Raw genomic sequence first — 19,555 nt, 5'->3', positions numbered from 1 at the left:
TTTTATATGCTTCTATTTATTAAATATCCATAAGGTTTTACACTATCGAGGCATTTTGTGTTTCTTTCCATACCTTATGCAATTCGGTATCCTACGCTATGGAGTATTGAGATGACCACCAGCAGGCTATAACTAGGGTTGCCACCTTTTCTTCAAGCCAAACCCGAACACTTTAACGGTCTGGGGCAACTTTGGGTGCCCCAAGGAGAGTAGTAATGTGGTGTGCATAGCGTGCCGCAGTAAACAGTGGGTGTGGCTAAATTGCTCTTTCGGACATCCTCACCCTGCCACCTAGTGATGCCAAACTTGCCCCAAGACAGCCGCCTGCAGCTCCCAGATGGCAACAGATTTGTGTGACTATCTTGGTTACTTGAGGAGCCACTGCCCAGTTTGAATAATGTGTCCGGGTTTCAGTCTGCCTGAAACCTGGACACGTGATTCAAAACCCTGACTGTCCGGGTGAATCCTGGACAGGTGGCAACCCTAGCTATAGCAGTTTTCCATATCTTCATGCACCTGGGGCCCCCTATAATTAAGGGACCACCAGGATCTGGTAAGCAGATTTGTGTGCTCTATCGGTGGAGGATTGAACTGGATGGGTTGTCACTTTTATCTGTGATATGACCTTATCGATTAAGAACTTTTTCACATTGGTGGAGGAAGACCTTTTTTTCCCTCTTTGAACTCTGAAGCAATGCACATCGAATTATTCACTTAATCTATGGACTTTATGGTTCAATACATTTTCACTGTATCTGTTCACTAATAACCACTTAAGCCCCGGACCAAAATGCAGCTAAAAGGACCTTGCCCCTTTTTGCAAATCGGCACTGCATCGCTTTAACTGACAATTGCGCGGTCGTGCGACGTGGCTCCGAAAACAAAATTGGCGACCTTTTTTTCCCACAAATAGAGCTTTCTTTTGGTGGTATTTGATCACCTCTGCGTTTTTTTTTTTTTTGCGCTATAAACAAAAATAGAACGACAATTTTGAAAAAAAATTCAATGTTTTTTACTTTTTGCTATGATAAATATCCCATAAAAAAAATTATATATATATATATATATATATATATATATATATATATATATATATATATATATATATATATATATATATATATATATATATATAAAATTTCCTCAGGTTAGGCCGATACGTATTCTTCTACATATTTTTGGTAAAAAAAAAATCGCAATAAGCGTTTATCAGTTGGTTTGCGCAAAATTTATAGCGTTTACAAAATAGGGGATAGTTTTATTGCATTTTTATAAATTTTTTTTTTTTTTACTACTAATGGCGGCGATCAGTGATTTTTTCCGTGACTGCGACATTATGGCGGACACTTCGGACAATTTTGACACATTTTTGGGACCATTGTCATTTTCACAGCAAAAAATGCATTTAAAATGCATTGTTTACTGTGGAAATGACAGTTGCAGTTTAGGAGTTAACCACAGGGGGCACTGTTTGGGTTATGTGTGACCTAATATGTGTTTACAACTGTAGGGGGGTGTGGCTGTAGGTGTGACATCATCGATTGTGTCTCCCTATAAAAGGGATCACACGATCGATGCAGCCGCCACAGTGAAGAACGGCGAAGCCGTGTTTACATACGCCTCTTCCCGTTCTTCAGCTCCGGGGAGCGATCGCGGGACTCCAGCGGCGATCGGGTCCGCGGGTCCCGTGATCACGGAGCTTCGGACCGGGTCGCGGGCGCGCGACCGGGCTTAAAGGGTAACGTACATATACGTTGATGTGCCCAGCCGTGCCATTCTGCCGATGTATATCGTCGTGCAGCGGTCCTTAAGTGGTTAATATATGAGATTGTTAATTTTGATATTTGTTTAGTTTATGCCTTTATTGGCTCATGTATAAGTGTTTAGCGCGATTTTTTTCCTTTTACATATAATCACACACATAGGTTGGACTTGATGAACTTGAGTCTCTTTTCAACCTCACCTACTATGTAACTATATGTGCTGGTAATGAGTTACTGCTCTAATAAAGTGCTGTGCCTCAATATAACTTGTGCAGAGCGCTACCCAGAATTGGGGAACCTACACTCTATTAGACCTTGTGATTAATGTGTAAACCAAGTAATTCCTAATAAATCAACAATATATAAATAAATAATACATACCGTATATACTCGAGTATGAGCCGTTTTTTTTCAGCACATTTTTTTTTCCAGAAAATGCCCCCGTTGGCTAATACTCGAGTCACCTTTTTGTGCCTGATCTCCTGGATTTGGGGACCCGGTACTGGCCAACCGTAGGTCCTCTGGACCCCAAACTTGGCACACGTGTAGCCCTCTACAAGTGTGCAAAGTTTGTTGTCTGGAGGACTTGCGGCGGGGGAGCACCGATTTTGCAAAACCGGGCACCCCTTCCATAGACTCCCATGTTAAAGGGTAATTTCTCCGGGGACCAGGTACCGGCCGGTCGTAGATCCCCTGGACCCGGAACTTGGCACACATGTAGCCCCATTTCTCCTCTACAAGTTTGTTGTCTGTGGGACCTAAGGCTGGGGAGCAACGATTTTTTAAACCGGGCACCTCTTCCATAGACTCCCATGTTAAACGTCAGTCTAGTCATGGGCACAGTGAGGCATGGGCACAGTGAGGCATGGGCACAGTGAGGCATGGGCACACTAAGGCATGGGCACACTAAGGCATGGGCACACTAAGTCCCCTTTCACACTTATACGACTTGTCTCACGATTTTGGACTGCAAAATCGTATGACAAGTCATTCTCCATTATTTTCAATGACTACCATTCATACTGGCACGACTTTAAGTTGTGCCTACTTCAAAGTAGTCCTTGCACTACTTTGGTCCGATTTTGATGCCACTTACACAGGCATTCATTGAAATCACATCCGCGAAATTGCAGTAAAATTGCGCGACTTTGAAGTAGTACAAGTGTGAAAGGGGGCTAAGGCATGGACACATTGGGGCTTGCACATGGACACAGTGAGGCATACAGATGGACACCCTAGGCCAGGGATATGCAATTAGCGGACCTCCAGCTGTTGCCAAACTACAAGTCCCATGAGGCATAGCGAGAGTCTCACAGCATCAAGCATGACACCGAGAGCCAGAGGCATGATGGGACTTGTAGTTTGGCAACAGCTGGAGGTCCGCTAATTGCATATGCCTGCCCTAGGCTTATACTCGAGTCAATACGTTTTCCCATTTTTTTGTGGTAAAATTAGGTGCCTCGGCTTATATTCGAGTCGGCTTATACTCAAGTATATGCGGTAAATGCTTCAACATACCGTATTTATCTTCATATAACGCGCCCCGGCGTATAGCATGCACCCCCAACCTAGAAGGAAAATTCCTGGAAAAAAAAAATACTTACAGTTTGGATGCCCCTCGTCGGTGTCTTGCCCGGCGGCCTTGTCTGGTCCGGCGGCCATCGTGGCGTCCTCCCCGCTGTGTTTTTCAGCTGATACCCGCTTCCCGCGCTGTGTTTGAACCACTCCGCCGACATATACCGAGCGCAGTACACTCGGGTATACTCGGGCAGGCTTTGCTCCTTTCGCGTAAAGGATGTACAGGACGTGACCGCGAGCGGAGCCTGCCCGACTATACCCGAGTGTACTGCGCTCGGTATATGTTGGGCGAAGTGGTTCAAACACAGCGCGGGAAGCGGGTATCGGCGTATATATCGCGCACCCACGATTTTGCCCTGATTGTAAGGGCAAAAAAAGTGCGCGGTATACGCCGATAAATACGGTAATCCTCATAAAAAAAGTCTGTGATATTAAATCTTCATGATTGTGGAATGAAGTTCCACCAACGTGACTCAACATATCCATATTCTCTATAAATCTGAATGTCCACAATACACACAAACATACCACTAAAAAGGTTTCATTTTCATTGGGACAAAAATGCATGAAAATTACAGACGGCTTCCAAAAACACGAGCTTGAAAGTTTACAGCGGCCTGATTTATGACTTTTCCCACGGTAAAATAAATGAATAAATAAAAGTGGATAGAAGCGCAGTTAGCGGCTGGCGTTTCTATAACTTGGCCGGAGTTCATCATCTGAGGCTCAATGGAAACAATGAACAGTGCCGCCTCATTGACTTCCCGGTAAATCTCAGCCTCCACTCTCCGGAGCCAAGTTCAAGCAGCAGTCTATAGACACGGCCTACGACCAACTCCAGGCAGACTGTGCTCATTGCAAGCCCTGCACTCCTGAATTAACCTGGACATTCGTTTTATTCACCAGATACCTCTGGTTAAGTACCGCGTTTCCACAAAAATAAGACTGCGTCTACTACAACAACACGCATTAATCCCAAAAATATGTAATCCATTTTGTAAAAATATTATATTATATCCAGTGAGTCTCCCTTTGTAACTTTATTATTGAAAATATCTTATAGCACCACTGGGCGTTCACGTGATCCGTTATAGCTCTTCTTCCCTGCTCCTAGCATTACTAATAGAAGGGCTGAGATGCTTGCTGACGTCAGCACCGCTCCGAGCACTGCCGAGGGAAGGGCCGAGATGCTTGCTGACGTCAGCACCGCTCCGAGCTCTGCCGAGGGAAGGGCCGAGATGCTTGCTGACGTCAGCACCGCTCCGAGCACTGCCGAGGGAAGGGACGAGATGCTTGCTGATGTCAGCACCGCTCCAAACACTGCCGAGGGAAGGGCCGAGATGCTTGCTGATGTCAGAACCGCTCCGAGCACTGCCGAGGGAAGGGCTGAGATGCCTGCCGATGTCAGCACCGCTCCGAGCACTGCCGAGGGAAGGGCCGAGATGCTTGCTGATGTCAGCACCGCTCCGAGCACTGCCGAGGGAAGGGCCGAGATGCTTGCTGATGTCAGCACCGCTCCGAGCACTGCCGAGGGAAGGGCCGAGATGCTTGCTGATGTCAGCACCGCTCCGAGCACTGCCAAGGGAAGGGCCGAGATGCTTGCTGACGTCAGCACCGCTCCGAGCACTGCCGAGGGAAGGGCTGAGATGCCTGCCGATGTCAGCACCGCTCCGAGCACTGCCGAGGGAAGGGCTGAGATGCCTGCCGATGTCAGCACCGCTCTGAGCACTGCCGAAGGAAAAGCCGAGATTCTTGCTGATGTCAGCACCGCTCCGAGCACTGCCGAGGGAAGGGCCGAGATGCTTGCTGATGTCAGCACCGCACCGAGCACTGCCGAGGGAAGGGCCGAGATGCCTGCTGATGTCAGCACCGCTCCGAGCACTGCCGAGGGAAGGGCCGAGATGCTTGATGATGTCAGCACCGCACCGAGCACTGCCAAGGGAAGGGCTGAGATGCCTGCCGATGTCAGCACCGCTCCGAGCACTGCCGAGGGAAGGGCTGAGATGCCTGCCGATGTCAGCACCGCTCCGAGCACTGCCGAGGGAAGGGCTGAGATGCCTGCCGATGTCAGCACCGCTCTGAGCACTGCCGAAGGAAAAGCCGAGATTCTTGCTGATGTCAGCACCGCTCCGAGCACTGCCGAGGGAAGGGCCGAGATGCTTGCTGATGTCAGCACCGCACCGAGCACTGCCGAGGGAAGGGCTGAGATGCCTGCCGATATCAGCACCGCTCCGAGCACTGCCGAGGGAAGGGCTGAGATTCTTGCTGATGTCAGCACCGCACCGAGCACTGCCGAGGGAAGGGCCGAGATGCTTGCTGACGTCAGCACCGCTCCGAGCACTGCCGAGGGAAGGGCCGAGATTTATTTTGACACTTAAAAAAAAAAAAAAAAAAAAAATCGTGGGTGCGCGATATACGCCGATACCCGCTTTCCCGCCACGAGTTTGAATACTGCACCGGCATATACCGAGCGCAGTACACTCGTGTATCTTCGGGCAGTCTCGGCGCCTCTCGTACTGACGTTCTGAGCGTACAGGACGTCAGAGTTGCCGAGCCTGCCCGACGATACGCGAGTGTACTGCGCTCGGTATATGTCGACGCAGTATTCAAACTCGGCGCGGGAAACGAGCGGGGAGGACGCAGCAGAAGGACGCCGGACCCGACAAAGAGGACACCCGAAGCCGCAGACGGACGCCGGACCCGACAAGGCTGCCGCGCAAGACACCAAAACTAAGTACAAAACATCTTTTTTTCCACAGGAATTCAGGCAACTTTAGGGGTGCGCGCTATACGCGGGAGCGCGCTATACCCCGATAAATACGGTATATATATATATATATATACACACACACACACATACACGATCACTTTTATTCCTATTACAAGGAATGTAAACATCCCTTGTAATAGAAATATGACATGACAGGTCCTCTTTACAGCGAGATATGGGGTCAATAAGACCCCACATCTCACCACTAGGCTGGGAAGCCTAGAATAAAAAAAAAAACATCCTGGCTTCCCAGCTGAGGCGGCATTGTTTTTTTTAAATGCAGAGGCCGGCGTGACGTCATAACATCGCGCCCGGCCTCCAACGATTATAGAGACTCCGGCAACCATCTGGTCCACCGGAAATCTCTATGGTCAAGAACTGGGGCATCCTGTCACCGACTCACAGGTGAGTCGGTAGAAGCACCGGAGGGTGGTGGGAGGCGTCCCCTTTTGCCGCCCGTAAAAACGATCAAGCGGCAGAACAGTCGCTGATGATGATTCCTATGGTGTGCAGAATCGCCGGCAGAAACCGGCAATATCTGAATGATACCGGTAGCTGCAGGCATCATTCAGAGGTTAATGTACGGCTAGCGGTTGTTAAAGCGGGGGTTCACCCGTACATAACACTTTTTCCCCTTAGATGAATGCTCGTTTTGTCTAGGGGAATCGGCTAGTTGTTTTAAAATATGAGCTGTACTTACCGTTTACGAGATGCATCTTCTCCGTCGCTTCCGGGTATGGGCTGCGGGACTGGGCGTTCCTATTTTGATTGACAGTCTTCCGAGAGGCTTCCGACGGTCGCATCCATCGCGTCACGATTTTCCGAAAGAAGCCGAACGTCGGTGCGCAGGCGCAGTATAGAGCCGCACCGACGTTCGGCTTCTTTCGGCTACTAGTGACGCGATGGATGCGACCGTCGGAAGCCTTTTGGAAGCCTGTCAATCAAGAAGGAACGCCCAGTCCCGCAGCCCATACCCGGAAGCGACGGAGAGGATGCATCTCGAAAACGGTAAGTACGGATCATATTTTAAAACAACTAGCCGATTCCCCTAGACAAAACGAGCAGGAATCTAAGGGGAAAAAGTGTTTTATGGGTGAACTCCCGCTTTAAGCGGTTAAATTATAACACAAGCTGCCTTTAATAAAAGCAACATTTGCCGCTTCTCAACATATAAAAATAAACAAAGCTCTTGAAATATGAATTCTATCACTTAAGTCTGAAGGACGTCAAACCAGCTCAGCAAAAACAGGATTAACGGTCGCATTCACCGAGCAGAGCATTGAGTAAGAGTGCCGCCGGCCTTTACATAGATATGCACGGCATGGGGGGCATTTTTTCCGCCACGGTTCTTGGTACTGGAAGGGTCTGCTCTGTTGCACAAGAGGGCCTTGGAGAGAATTAAATGTATCAAGTGCTTTCCTAGAAAAATGCAGCAAGACTGCCTGCCAGCTGGTCGGATGTCAGTGTCCAAGCCCGGCTGCCGAGATCACCGCGGATGAGTCATGGTGAGTCACTCGTCAGCTATTTTCCTCTTTTCATGTACTGCCAGTCTCTACGTTAATATTCAACTCGAGAGTAAATTTAGCAAACCAGGAAAACAACCGTTTCCATGGCAGCTTGTACATAATATTTATGCTATAGGCAGTAATCGGCGGAAGGAATTCAGAGTAGTAAATGGTGAGAAAATGTGGGCCTTTACGTTTATTGCCCGGGTCCATATAAGTTGTGTTTCAGTCCGTGATAACATATCGAGAAGTGAGGCGGGATTGCGTAAGAGGCCTGGCTCTCACCGCCGAGTCTAGAGAAGGGGCCAAGCTGGTAGCATGAAGTTGTGGGCAGGATGCCAATGATGTGGGCTTTACTAAACATAGACAGTTTTTATGACCTAGTAGGGTAGAGGTACTTCCATGTGCCTGGCATTAGCAGTACATCCCAGCCAAAGGTTGGATTTGTAGTCATTTTAAAGCTGGACTCAAAACTTTCAATTTAAATATATTCCTTAACCACTTCCCGACGGCCGCACGACTATATCCGGCCGCAGGGTGGTTCTACTTCTCTGGGACGCCGTCTTTTTACGGCCGCCCCTTTCCGCGTTCCCCGCGTGCGCTCCCGAGCGCGCAGCGGGGAACTTCTGTGCTGGCCGTGTCCCTTGGACACAGCCAATCACAGATCGCGGTGAACGGCCAATCGGAGTGCCCGTTTGTGCGGCCAATGAGAGATGATCTCATATGTAAATATATGAGATCATTTCTCATTGCCGGTGACTTGTCCTCAATGTTCCCCTATGGGGGAAGTTCCTTCACTGACTGCGCAGGCGCAAACTTCCCGACGGAAATCTCCGAAACTCGCCCGGCATCCAGGCTCATTCTTTAACATCCCCGTGGATTGGAGGATGTTAAAAAAAGAGCCAGGAGGCAGAGCGAGCGAAGCGAGTCGTCCGAGCGCAGCGAGGACGTGAGGCCGACTGGCCACTTACCTCAAAATCCACGTCGCCCTGGATGCCGGCCGCCGTTCAGGGATTTCCGTCAGCAAGTTTGCACCTGCGCAGTGCTTGAATGAACTTTCCCGATAGCTGGAACCATCTCAGCGCATCAGTTCGCGCATGCGCTGGAACTTCCATGATACCTGGAACCAGCACGGCAGATCACCGGCTCTCACAGACAGCGGTGCTGTCAGGGAGAGAGGAGACCGATCTGTGTCTCTTGTACATAGAGACATAGATCGGTCACCTCCCCCAGTCACCCCCCTTCCCCCACAGTTAGAACACTATATGAGTACACATTTAACCCCTTCCTCACCCCCTAGTATTAACCCCTTCCCTGCCAGTCACATTTATACAGTAATTAGTGCATATTTATAGCACTGATTGCAGTGTAAATGGTGCCAAAAATGTGTCAAAAGTGTCCGACATAATGTCGCAGTCGCAATAAAAATCGCAGATCGCCGCCATTACTAGTAAAAAAATAATAATTCTGTCCCTTATTTTGTAGGCGCTATAACTTTTTTTTTTTTTTTTTAATTGGGCTATTTATTATAGCAACAAGTAAAAAATATTGTATTTTTTTTTTCAAAATTGTCGTTCTTTTTTGTTTATAGCGCAAAAAATAAAAACAGCAGAGGTGATCAAATACCACCAAAAGAAAGCTCTATTTGTGGGGAAAAAAGGACGCCAATTTTGTTTGGGAGCCTTGTCGCACGACCGCGCAATTGTCAGTTAAAGCGACGCAGTGCCGGAAGCTGAAATTTCACCTGGGCAGGAGGGGGTATATGTGCCCAGTAAGCAAGTGGTTAAAGTGGTGTTCCACCCAAAAAATAATAATTAAAAACCAGCAGCTACACATACTGCAGCTTCTGGCTTTTAATAAATGGACACTTACCTGTCCTGGAGTCCAGCGATGTCGGCACCCGCAGCTGATGTTCCCATCAGCTGTCGGGTGCTGCTGCCGCCGCAATTGCAGGTAAGAGAGCCCGGCAGTGTAGCCTTTCACCTTCACGCCGGGAACCCTACTGCACACGCGCGAGGCTCCGCTCTCTCCTACTGTTCTGGCAGCCGGAGGAGGAGGGAGCACCGCGCTGACATCACTGGGCGCAGCCCGGACGTGGGAAAGGACACCTGTCAAAGACTTTTTGCTACAGGTAAGCCTATAAACAAGGCTTACCTGTAGCTACCCTGGATTTCTTCTAAACCTGAATCATTTAGGAGATATCCCCTGTATTTGCATGCGCCAATGTAATTGGCACATGCACACTGAAGCAATGGCATGTACGTGCTGTTGCTTTCAGTGACTGCGTCGTTACCGGCTTTCACGGCTGCTCCGGAGCCGTGATACCCGGAAGTAATACTTCCGGGACACCGTGTCGCCAGCCGGTGCTGTGTCAGGCCCTGCAGCGGGGGCTTCGATCCCAGGTGACTATTACATAATGAGCTAGTATGCTATGCATACTAGCTCAGTACAGTATGCCTTTGTCTTGCAGTGTTGATGGGGGAATCCCTACCGCTGCACTATTGTGTTCTGCCAACAGAAAACCTTCCCTGAAGTCTATAGCCACCAGCAGTGATCACATGCAAAAAATCCAATAGACTGGATGTACTGAAGTTGATCAATGGATCGACTTCAGAACAACCAGCCTGCATATAGAGGGATCAAATCTCGGCCGGTCCCTGCTTGTACAAATGAGATTCGCTCCATCTATGATCGGCTTTAGATATTTGGGGCTTCTCAAGCTTGTGTGTCCCGTAACGCAGGCACTGTAACCATCTTGTTTTTAAGTGTTGAGTCGTGTTGCGGTAAGGCAGCCTTCTAATTTTGAATGGGATGTCAACACACTTTGGTACGTGAAAAACCAGACCTGCAGCATTTTTAGCAACGTAGTAGTGGCATGTGTGTAGTGGTGAGCTGCTGTGCAAATGCAATGACATGTATATGCTGTATGTGTTCGGATGCCATTGAAAATGATTTATTTATTACGGGTATTTTATAAAGCAACTGACACAGCGCTTTATATATATATATATTGTAGATTCAGATCAGTTCCTGCCCTCAAGGAGCTTACAATCTAATGCCCCGAACTCACATTCATACATGACACATACTAGGAGAGGGTCCAACTATTCCACCAGCATGCCTTTGCAGTGTGGTAGGAAACAGGAGTACCCAGAGGAAATCTAAACTGATAATCCTAGTGCCGCGAGCCAGAAATGTTAACCAATAAGCCGCTGAGCTGCCCCGCGGGAAACGGATATGGTTCACCATCCTTTCAAAATGACCCAAAACCTTGATAATAAGAAAAATGACAATCTCTATACTTCCTATCATAATCAGGTACAGTCATGTGAAAAAGTAAGAAAGCCTGTGAAAACTATTGATTTTTTTCAACATATTTGAGCATGCAAACACTGGATCTAGATATCAACAGTGCCTGCCGATAAAGGCGATATATTTGAACAAATGACACTTAACAATTGACTAGGGTTGTCTCGATACCACTTTTTTAGGACCGAGGACAAGTACCGATAATTTTTATCAAGTACTCGCCGATAACGATTACCGATACTTTTTTTTAAATCTCATGTGACAGTGGCACATGTGTCAGTATACCGTATTTATCACGGTATAACGCGCTCCCGCGTATACCGCGCACCCCCAAAGTTGCCCCGAATCCTGTGGAAAAAAAGTTTTTTTTGTACTTACAGTTTTGGTGTCTTGCGCGGCGTCCATCGGCGGCCTCGTTGGGTCCGGCGTCCTTCTGCGGCTTCGGGTCTCCTCTTTGTCGGGTCCGGCGTCCTTCTGCGGCTTCGGGTGTCCTCTTCGGCGGGTCCGGCGTCCTTCTGCGGCTTCGGGTGTCCTCTTCGGCGGGTCCGGCGTCCTTCTGCGGCTTCGGGTGTCCTCTTCGGCGGGTCCGGCGTCCTTCTGCAGCGTCCTCCCCGCTCGTTTCCCACGCCGAGTTTGAATACTGCGCCGACATATACAGAGCGCAGTACACTCGTGTATTGTCGGCAATGCTCGGCAACTCTCGCGCTGACGTCCTGTACGTCCAGGACGTGAGCGCGGAAGGAGCCGAGACTGCCCGACTATACACGAGTGTACTGCGCTCGGTATATGTCGGCGCAGTATTCAAAACTCGGCGCGGGAAAGCGGGTATCGGAGTAGACCGCGCACCCACGATTTTGCGGTATATTTATTAATTTTTTTACAATTCTTTTTATTTTTTTTTTTTATTTTTTACAATGCTTTCTTTTTTTTTTTTTTAAGGGGGTGGGGAGGAATGGACAGTGTCAGTGTGTTTTTTTTTTACAATTCATTTTTTTTATTATATATTGCAATTCCTTTATTTTTTCATTTTTTATCAGCCCTGTTGGGGGGGCTTTGGTGAGATATCAGGGGTCTTAACAGACCTCTGACATCTCCCCTCTGAGACAGAGAAAGGGACTGGGGACACAGATTCCCCAGTCCCTTTCTCAGCAGCCTCAGCTGCACTGAAAATGAATGGAGAGAAGACAGCGGCTTCTTTTCATTCATAAACTGAAACATTGTAAACACTGACTCTGTACATTCGGAAAAGGTAGGAGGCGGATTTACCGGCTCCTACCGCTACTCTCCATCCTGACTGATTGAGGGGGTGGAGGAGGAGAACGGAGGGGGGGACACGGCGACAGGGCATGGAGGGGGACACGGCGGCAAAACATGGCGGCAGCAAGGAGGGGGGGACACGGTGGCAGGACATGGCGGCAGCAAGGAGGGGGGACACACAGCGGCAGCAAGGAGGGGGGACACGGCGGCAGCAAGGAGGGGGGGACACGGCGGCAGCAAGGAGGGGGGACACGGCGGCAGGACACGGCGGCAGCATGGAGGGGGGACACGGCAGCAGCACGGAGGGGGGACATGGTGGCAGGAAGGAGGAGGGACACGGCGGCAGCAAGGAAGGGGGACACGGCGGCAGGACATGGTGGCAGCATGGCGGGAAACGGAGGGGGGGCTGGTGAAGGACAGTCAGCGGTGATCAGAGCTTGTAGCTCCCCCATAGCACTGATCATCCTGACTGTCCAAGTATCGGGTGGAGCATCGGAGCATTTGCCCGAGTACAAGTACTCAGGCAAATGCTCGGTATTGGTCCCGATACCGATACTAGTATCGGTATCGGGACAACCCTACAATTGACATGATGTGTTCATTGTTATGATATAAATCGGGGATCTCCAAATTGTGGCCCATGTGTCAAATGCAGCCTGTTGCATGTTTTTATGCCGCCCTCTGATGCAAGACCCCTTTCACACTGCAGAACCGCTAAATCGCCAGTCGTTTTTGTGGTGCTTTAGCAGCATTTCAGCTGCGCTTTTCGGGCGATAGTGGGGCAGATTTTTTAGGGTCACGTGATAACATGACCTAAAAAAAAGTCCAGTTTTGTGGCGCTTTCAATGCGCTTTGGAAACTCTGCCCATTCATTTCAATGGGCAGGGGCGTTTTGGAAGCACTATTTATAAGGTCCCGCAAGCACACTGACCGACTGTAAAAGCACTCATTGCACAGAATGAGATGGCAGTTTTTAGAGGCGATTTCTAGAGCTAGAACGCACCCTATTGTCGGCAATGGACCCGTTCAAATTGGTGCGACTCTGACTTTGTGGCTTCACGTGAAGTAGCACAATTTCAAAGTAGCATCAATGTGAACCAGGGCTAAATACTTGAAGAAATCTCCTAGAACCCCAAAATATAATTATAGGATGTGTTCAGCTAACTTTTACAATAACTGGGGTCAAACTGTATGCATCTACAATCACAATGGGATCTAATCATTTCAGCAACCTGCATGAGAGGTGAGTTAAGAAAAAGCCATTTCTGTCCAAAAAGAATATTTGCACTCCAAGATCAATCAAAATTCTTTAATTTCCGAACATCCCAAGTGTTAAAAACAGACAGGCAGTTAGACTAGTTTCACACACTAACAGGTGCACTTATTCAAGCACCTTGAAGTGTGTGAAACTAGTCTTTCATTGTTGGTTGTATGCGGAGGCAAGCCGGGGCGGGCAACTTGTGAAATCATCAGGCTTCCTGTCTCACCTGGAGCAGCGAGTTCTTTTTCTTTGGACAAAAAACACATTTGCTGCAACCCAAACACAGTATTTCAGGTAATGAACCTCATAACTGTGAAGCATGGTGGTGGACATGGTATTGTTAGGGGCCGCTTTGTTGCTTCAGGGCCTGGGCTTATACATTCTGCATCATACCAAAGTGTGCTCGATGAGAACATGAGGCCATCTGTTCAAAAGTTAAACCAAAAATGAGCCTTTCGCTGCAATCATAATCCAAAGCATAATAGCAAATCCACCAAAGAATGACTTAGAAAGAAGAAATAGAGGGTGGATGCCCTACATAAACCCCCGATTTGATTCCCATTAACATTTTATAAGGATTGGACCCATGGGACACAGTGGCCAAAATTGTGGCCCATGCTGGCAGTTGAAGCCAACTACAATTTCCATGATACCTGGTACAAGGTTTGCTTGTGTTATTCTTGCAGCCTGGTCTTTTCCATCGACCCTCCCATTCCGTGTGGTTCTCTGGGGGGTGCTGTTTCTCTGTGATAGGGTCCTGTGGTGGACCCATGGTTTCATTCTTTGACATTGATTTTTTGGTAAATATACTTACCTACGTCAATATGGCGAACAATAATTGTATAGAATGTACTGTGTAAATATTTGTTTGTTTTCTGTTTTAACAAATATTATTTATATGTATCTTTTTTCAGAGTTCATGTTTTCAATCATTTCCCCCTGAAGAGACCTCCATTATCAAAGGTCGAAACGTGTCGGGGTTTCTAGTACAAGTCTACTTTTTTGTTACATGAACTCACATAGTTGTATTTATGTATCTACTTTTAAATCGCATTTTGGAACTAATAAATTATTTCTTGAACTTTGGAATCCATTCTAATTTTTTGCTGCAACTCAAAGCCCCTTGGGGTACCTTTCCTTCTATCAAAATTGCTTGTATTATTCTGGCCTACTTGCCTCTCTGTTTTAGAGGATGCAGCATTGATGGTGGGACTGTCCAAAAGGTCAAATATTTATGGACCGGAGTCTACCAAACCTGTACACAGTTACTGGTACAGTACTTGATTTTGTAAAGATCCGTATAAAACCCTCCTCAGCAAGGAAACTGGAAGTCTAAACCTCCTCCCAATTTAAACTGATCACCTATATTTTGACTGAAAAAGGGATATAGTTAGGGCCTAAAAGTCCCCCGCATTACCCTTTGCAGGACCTGTTTTACGTAAAACTCATGGCCATAAAGACTGAAAGAGTTCCAAAACATTTGGGAACAGTGGGCCGAGTTCCAGCTTCCTCAGACCTTCTGTGAGAAAATAAAAAAATTCTAAGTTTCCTATTCAAGTACATCCCCCTTATCAGTAGGCATTGTTTGAATGATGATCTACTTGTTTGCCTGTTCAAATGTATTGCAAAAATCAACAATTTCCACAGGGTGTGCTTAATTTTTCTCATGACTGTATAACCACTTGCCGACCTCCTCATGTAAATACGTCAGCAGAATGGCACGGACAGGCACATGCACGTACCTGTACGTCCTCTGCTTGATGTGGGTCGGGGGTCCGATCGGGACCCCCCCTGGTACATGCGGAGGTCGGTAAGCCTCGGGGAGCGATCCGGGACGATGGCGCAGCTATTCGTTTATAGCCGCTCCGTCGCGATCGCTCCCCGGAGCTGAAGAACAGGGAGAGCCGTGTGTAAACACGGCTTCCCCGTGCTTCACTATGGCGGCGCATCGATCGAGTGATCCCTTTTATTAGGGAGACTCGATCGATGATGTCAGTCCTACAGCCACACCCCCCTACAGTTGTAAACACACACCAAGTGAACACTAAATGTTACAGCGCCCCCTGTGTTTAACTCCCAAACTGCAACTGTCATTTTCACAATAAACAATGCAATTTAAATGCATTTTTTGCTGTGAAAATGACAATGGTCCCAAAAAAGTGTCAAAATTGTCCGCCATAATGTCGCAGTCACGAAAAAAATCGCTGATCGCCGCCATTAGTAGTAAAAAAAAAAAAAAAAAAAAAAAAAAAATGCAATAAAACTATCCCCTATTTTGTAAACGCTATAAATTTTGCGCAAACCAACCGATAAACGATTATTGTGATTTTTTTTTTACCAAAAATAGGTAGAAGAATACGTATCGGCCTAAACTGAGGAAATTTTTTTTTTTATATATGTTTTTGGGGGATATTTATTATAGCAAAAAGTAAAAAATATTGCATTTTTTTCAAAATTGTCGCTCTATTTTTGTTTATAGCGCAAAAACTAAAAACCGCAGATGTGATTAAATACCACCAAAAGAAAGCTCTATTTGTGGGGAAAAAAGGACGCCAATTTTGTTTGGGAGCCACGTCGCACGACCGCGCAATTGTCTGTTAAAGCGACGCAGTCCCGAACTGTAAAAACACCTTGGGTCTTTAGGCAGCATATTGGTCCGGGGCTTAAGTGGATAATATATCACTTTCTAAAGAATGTGCCAACTCCACCCATAACTCATATTTCTGATTGATTGATCACAAACTGTCTTCCTGTATCTCTCAGGAACTCCAGTAGTGAGATAACCCTGCCAGAATTCCCAGTATTGGCCATCACAAGGCCAAATGATGGTCTCATGCCTCCCTGATGGGTGCTTCATAATGTTGAATATACAAATAACATGGGAGTCCAGCTGCACAAGGATGACAACCTCATCATGGCCTTGTGGGAGGTGGAGGAGACAAACTCTTGTGGGAATTTGTCACAGCTGGCTTGTCCCAGTGATGTAAGAACCAATAAAGTGGATTCAGCCCATAATTAAAATACCAGTTTTCTGTTGAAGTTACCCAAGTATTGTGATAGAAAGAGATGCTGCTTTTGTACTTCTGTCTCTGTTGTGGGAAAAAAAAAATGGACCAGGCCACTTTTTGCGATTCGGCACTGCGTCACTTTAACTGACAATTGCGCGGTCGTGCGATGCTCTACCCAAACAAAATTGACGTCCTTTTTTTCTCACAAACAGAGCTTTCTTTTGGTGGTATTTGATCACCTCTGCGGTTTTTAGTTTTTGCGCTATAAACAAAAAAAGCGACAATTTTTAAAACAAAATTGCAATATTTTTTTACACTTTTCTATAATAAATATCCCACATTTTTTAAAAAAAAAAAAACATTTATTTTTTAAACATTTTTTTTCCCTCAGTTTAGGCCGATATGTATTCTTCTGCATATTTTTGGTAAAAAAAATTGCAATAAGCGTTTATTGATTGGTTTGCGCAAAAGTTAGAGGCCCGGATTCACAAAACACTTACGCCGACGTATCTCGAGATACGCCGCGTAAGTGTAAGTATGCGCCGTCGTATCTGTGCGCCGTGCCCACAAAACTAGATACGCCTGAAAATAGGCTTCATCCGACCAACGTAACTTTCCTACGCCGGCGTATCGTTGGCGCATATTTACGCTGGCCGCAAGTGGTACTCCCATTGATTTCCTATTCACCTATGCAAATGAGGGAGATACGCCGATTCACGAACGTACTTGCGCCCGGCGCATAATATACGTGCTTTGCGTAAGTCCTACGTCCGGCGTAAAGTTATTCCCCATATAGGAGGCGCAAGTCATGCAAAAGGTATGGACCAGGGAACACAGCCGTGGTATTTTACGTTGTTTACGTAGTAGGTGAATAGGGCTAGGCGTAGGTTACGTTCACGTCGTAGGCAGTGATTCGACGTATCTTAGGCAGTTGTTTCGACGTGATTCTGAGCATGCGCACTGGGATGCGTCTACGGGATGGGGCATGCGCCGTACGTTATTCGTAACTTTATGACGCTCAGTCCTTCATTTACATGGGGTCACACCTCATTAGCATGGCTCATGACCACTCCCACCTACGCCGGCTTACGCCGAGAAAACCCAGCGTATCTTTAACAGCGACTGGGGGCGAGTGCTTTGTGAATACTGTGCACTGCGTCGGCATAGCGTATATTCGATACGCTACGCCGGCATAAATATGCGCCAATGTATGTGAATCCGGGCCATAGCGTCTACCAGAGCTTTTTTTCCTCAGAAAATAGGTGCAGGAACTCAACCACGACCCCGTTCAGATTTCAAAAACAGTAGAAGGGTCTTAAAGGGGCATTAAATACCAGGATTGCATTACATACAGAGTGCAGAGTTCAGGGGGTTACACACAGAGTGCAGAGCTGTCACTTGTAAACACAGAAACCAGACTTCTGTGTTTACAAGTGATTGTGGTGAGCAGGCACCAAACGGTCTGAGCCAGAGGTGGTGGAGCTGAGTTCCCCCAAGTTCCCCCTGAAAAAAATCCCTGGCGTCTACAAAATAGGGGATAGTTTTATGTAATTTTTATACATTTTTTTACTAATAATGGCGGCGATCTGGGATTTTTTTATTGGGACTGCGACATTATGGTGGACAAATTGGACACTTTTGACACATTTTTGGGACCAGTGACAATTTTACAGCGATCAGTGCTATAAAAAAATGCACCGATTACTGTAAAAATGTCACTGGCAGGGAAGGGGGTAACACTAGAGAGCGATCAAGGGGTTAATTGTGCTCCCTTTCTGTGTTCTAACTGAAGGGGGATGGGACTTGCTGGTGGAGGAGACTGAGGGCTAGATTCAGGTAGGGGGACGTAAGTTTGTGCGGGCGTAGCGTATGTTATGTACGCTATGCCGCCGCAATTTAGAGAGGCAAGTGCAGTATTCACAAAGCACTTGCTCCGTAATTCAAATTGTCAAGAGGAGGGCGTGTTTTATGTAAATAAAACATGACCCCACGTAAATGACGTTTCTCACGAATGGCGCATGCGCCGGCCGTGAACGTATCCCAGTGCGCATGCTCCTAATCACGTCGCAAATAGTCAATGCTTTCGACGTGAACGTAATTTACGCAAAGCCCTATTCGCGAACGACTTATGCAAACGACCTAAAATTTTCCAAATTTGACGCGGGAACGACGTCCATACTTAACATTGGCTTTGCCTCATATAGCAGGAGTAACGTTACGCCGGAAAAAGCCTTACGCAAACGACGCAAAAAAATCTGCCTCTCTAAATTGCGGCGAAAGAAGATACGCCGGCGCAGCTTTCTTGCTGAATCTAGCCCTGATTGTGTGTTCATACACAATCAGTCATTTCTCCCTTGAAAGTACCGGGATCTGTGTGTTTACACACACAGATCCCGGTTCACGGTCTGTCACGAGCGATCGCAGGTGCCTGGAGGTCATCGCACCCGCCGGGCACTCGCATCGGCTCCAGCGGGGAGCCACAGGCACGCGCACCACTAGTGGCCACAATGGCAAGCGATGTAAAGTAACATCGAATTGCCCAGCCCAGCCAACCTGCCTCTGTAAAACCTGCGTAAAACTGCGGCGGCTGGTCGGCAAGTAGTTAAAGCTGAAATGGCAGTACAAGTACCCGAATGTGACCTGATAGCCACCTCTTGCAAAACCCTTTTTATCAGCATTAAGGGTCCTTTCACACTAGCGGACCGTTCGTCCGCTCATTACAAGTCCGTTAACGGACTTGTAATGAATCCCTATGGGAACGCGTCCGTTAGCGGATGGAGCGTCCGCGTCAGTCGGGATCCGCTTTTCCGAACGGAAGAAACCCTATTTTTCTTCCGTTCGGCGGAGCGGAACTGATGCAGACGGACAGATGGTCCGTCTGCATCAGGTTCCCCATAGGGGACAGCGGAGCAGAGACAGGGCGGTCCCTGCACTCTGTGCGGGGACCGCCCTATCCGCCGACAGCTGAGCGGGGATCCCCGCTGAGCCGACGGAGACACACCGTGTGAAAGAGCCCTAAGACTGGAGGAGGGAATGGCAACACAAGGAGCCAACCAGTTGTGCTGCATTCAAAAGTGCTAGCTGATAGGAGAAGACAGCAGAGT

At 47.5% G+C, this 19,555-nt stretch overlaps 1 protein-coding gene and 1 long non-coding RNA gene across 2 annotated transcripts in view; one reads left to right on the top strand and one right to left on the bottom strand.

Annotated features, from left to right (window-relative positions):
• NSMCE2 (NSE2 (MMS21) homolog, SMC5-SMC6 complex SUMO ligase) overlaps positions 1-19,555 on the bottom strand; it is a 375,766-nt gene that overhangs the window by 90,400 nt on the left and 265,811 nt on the right. The gene's annotated exons all lie outside the window — the stretch shown is intronic.
• On the top strand, positions 7,316-14,532 carry LOC120941521. The gene is made up of 2 exons (XR_005749556.1): positions 7,316-7,616; positions 14,358-14,532. It is a non-coding gene; the product is annotated as an uncharacterized LOC120941521 (long non-coding RNA).

This window comes from Rana temporaria, chromosome 5 (assembly GCF_905171775.1).
Source record: "Rana temporaria chromosome 5, aRanTem1.1, whole genome shotgun sequence".
NCBI lineage: Eukaryota > Metazoa > Chordata > Amphibia > Anura > Ranidae > Rana > Rana temporaria.
The sequence above is the reverse complement of the archived record's forward strand: the minus strand, read 5'-3'. Positions and strand labels throughout refer to the sequence as shown.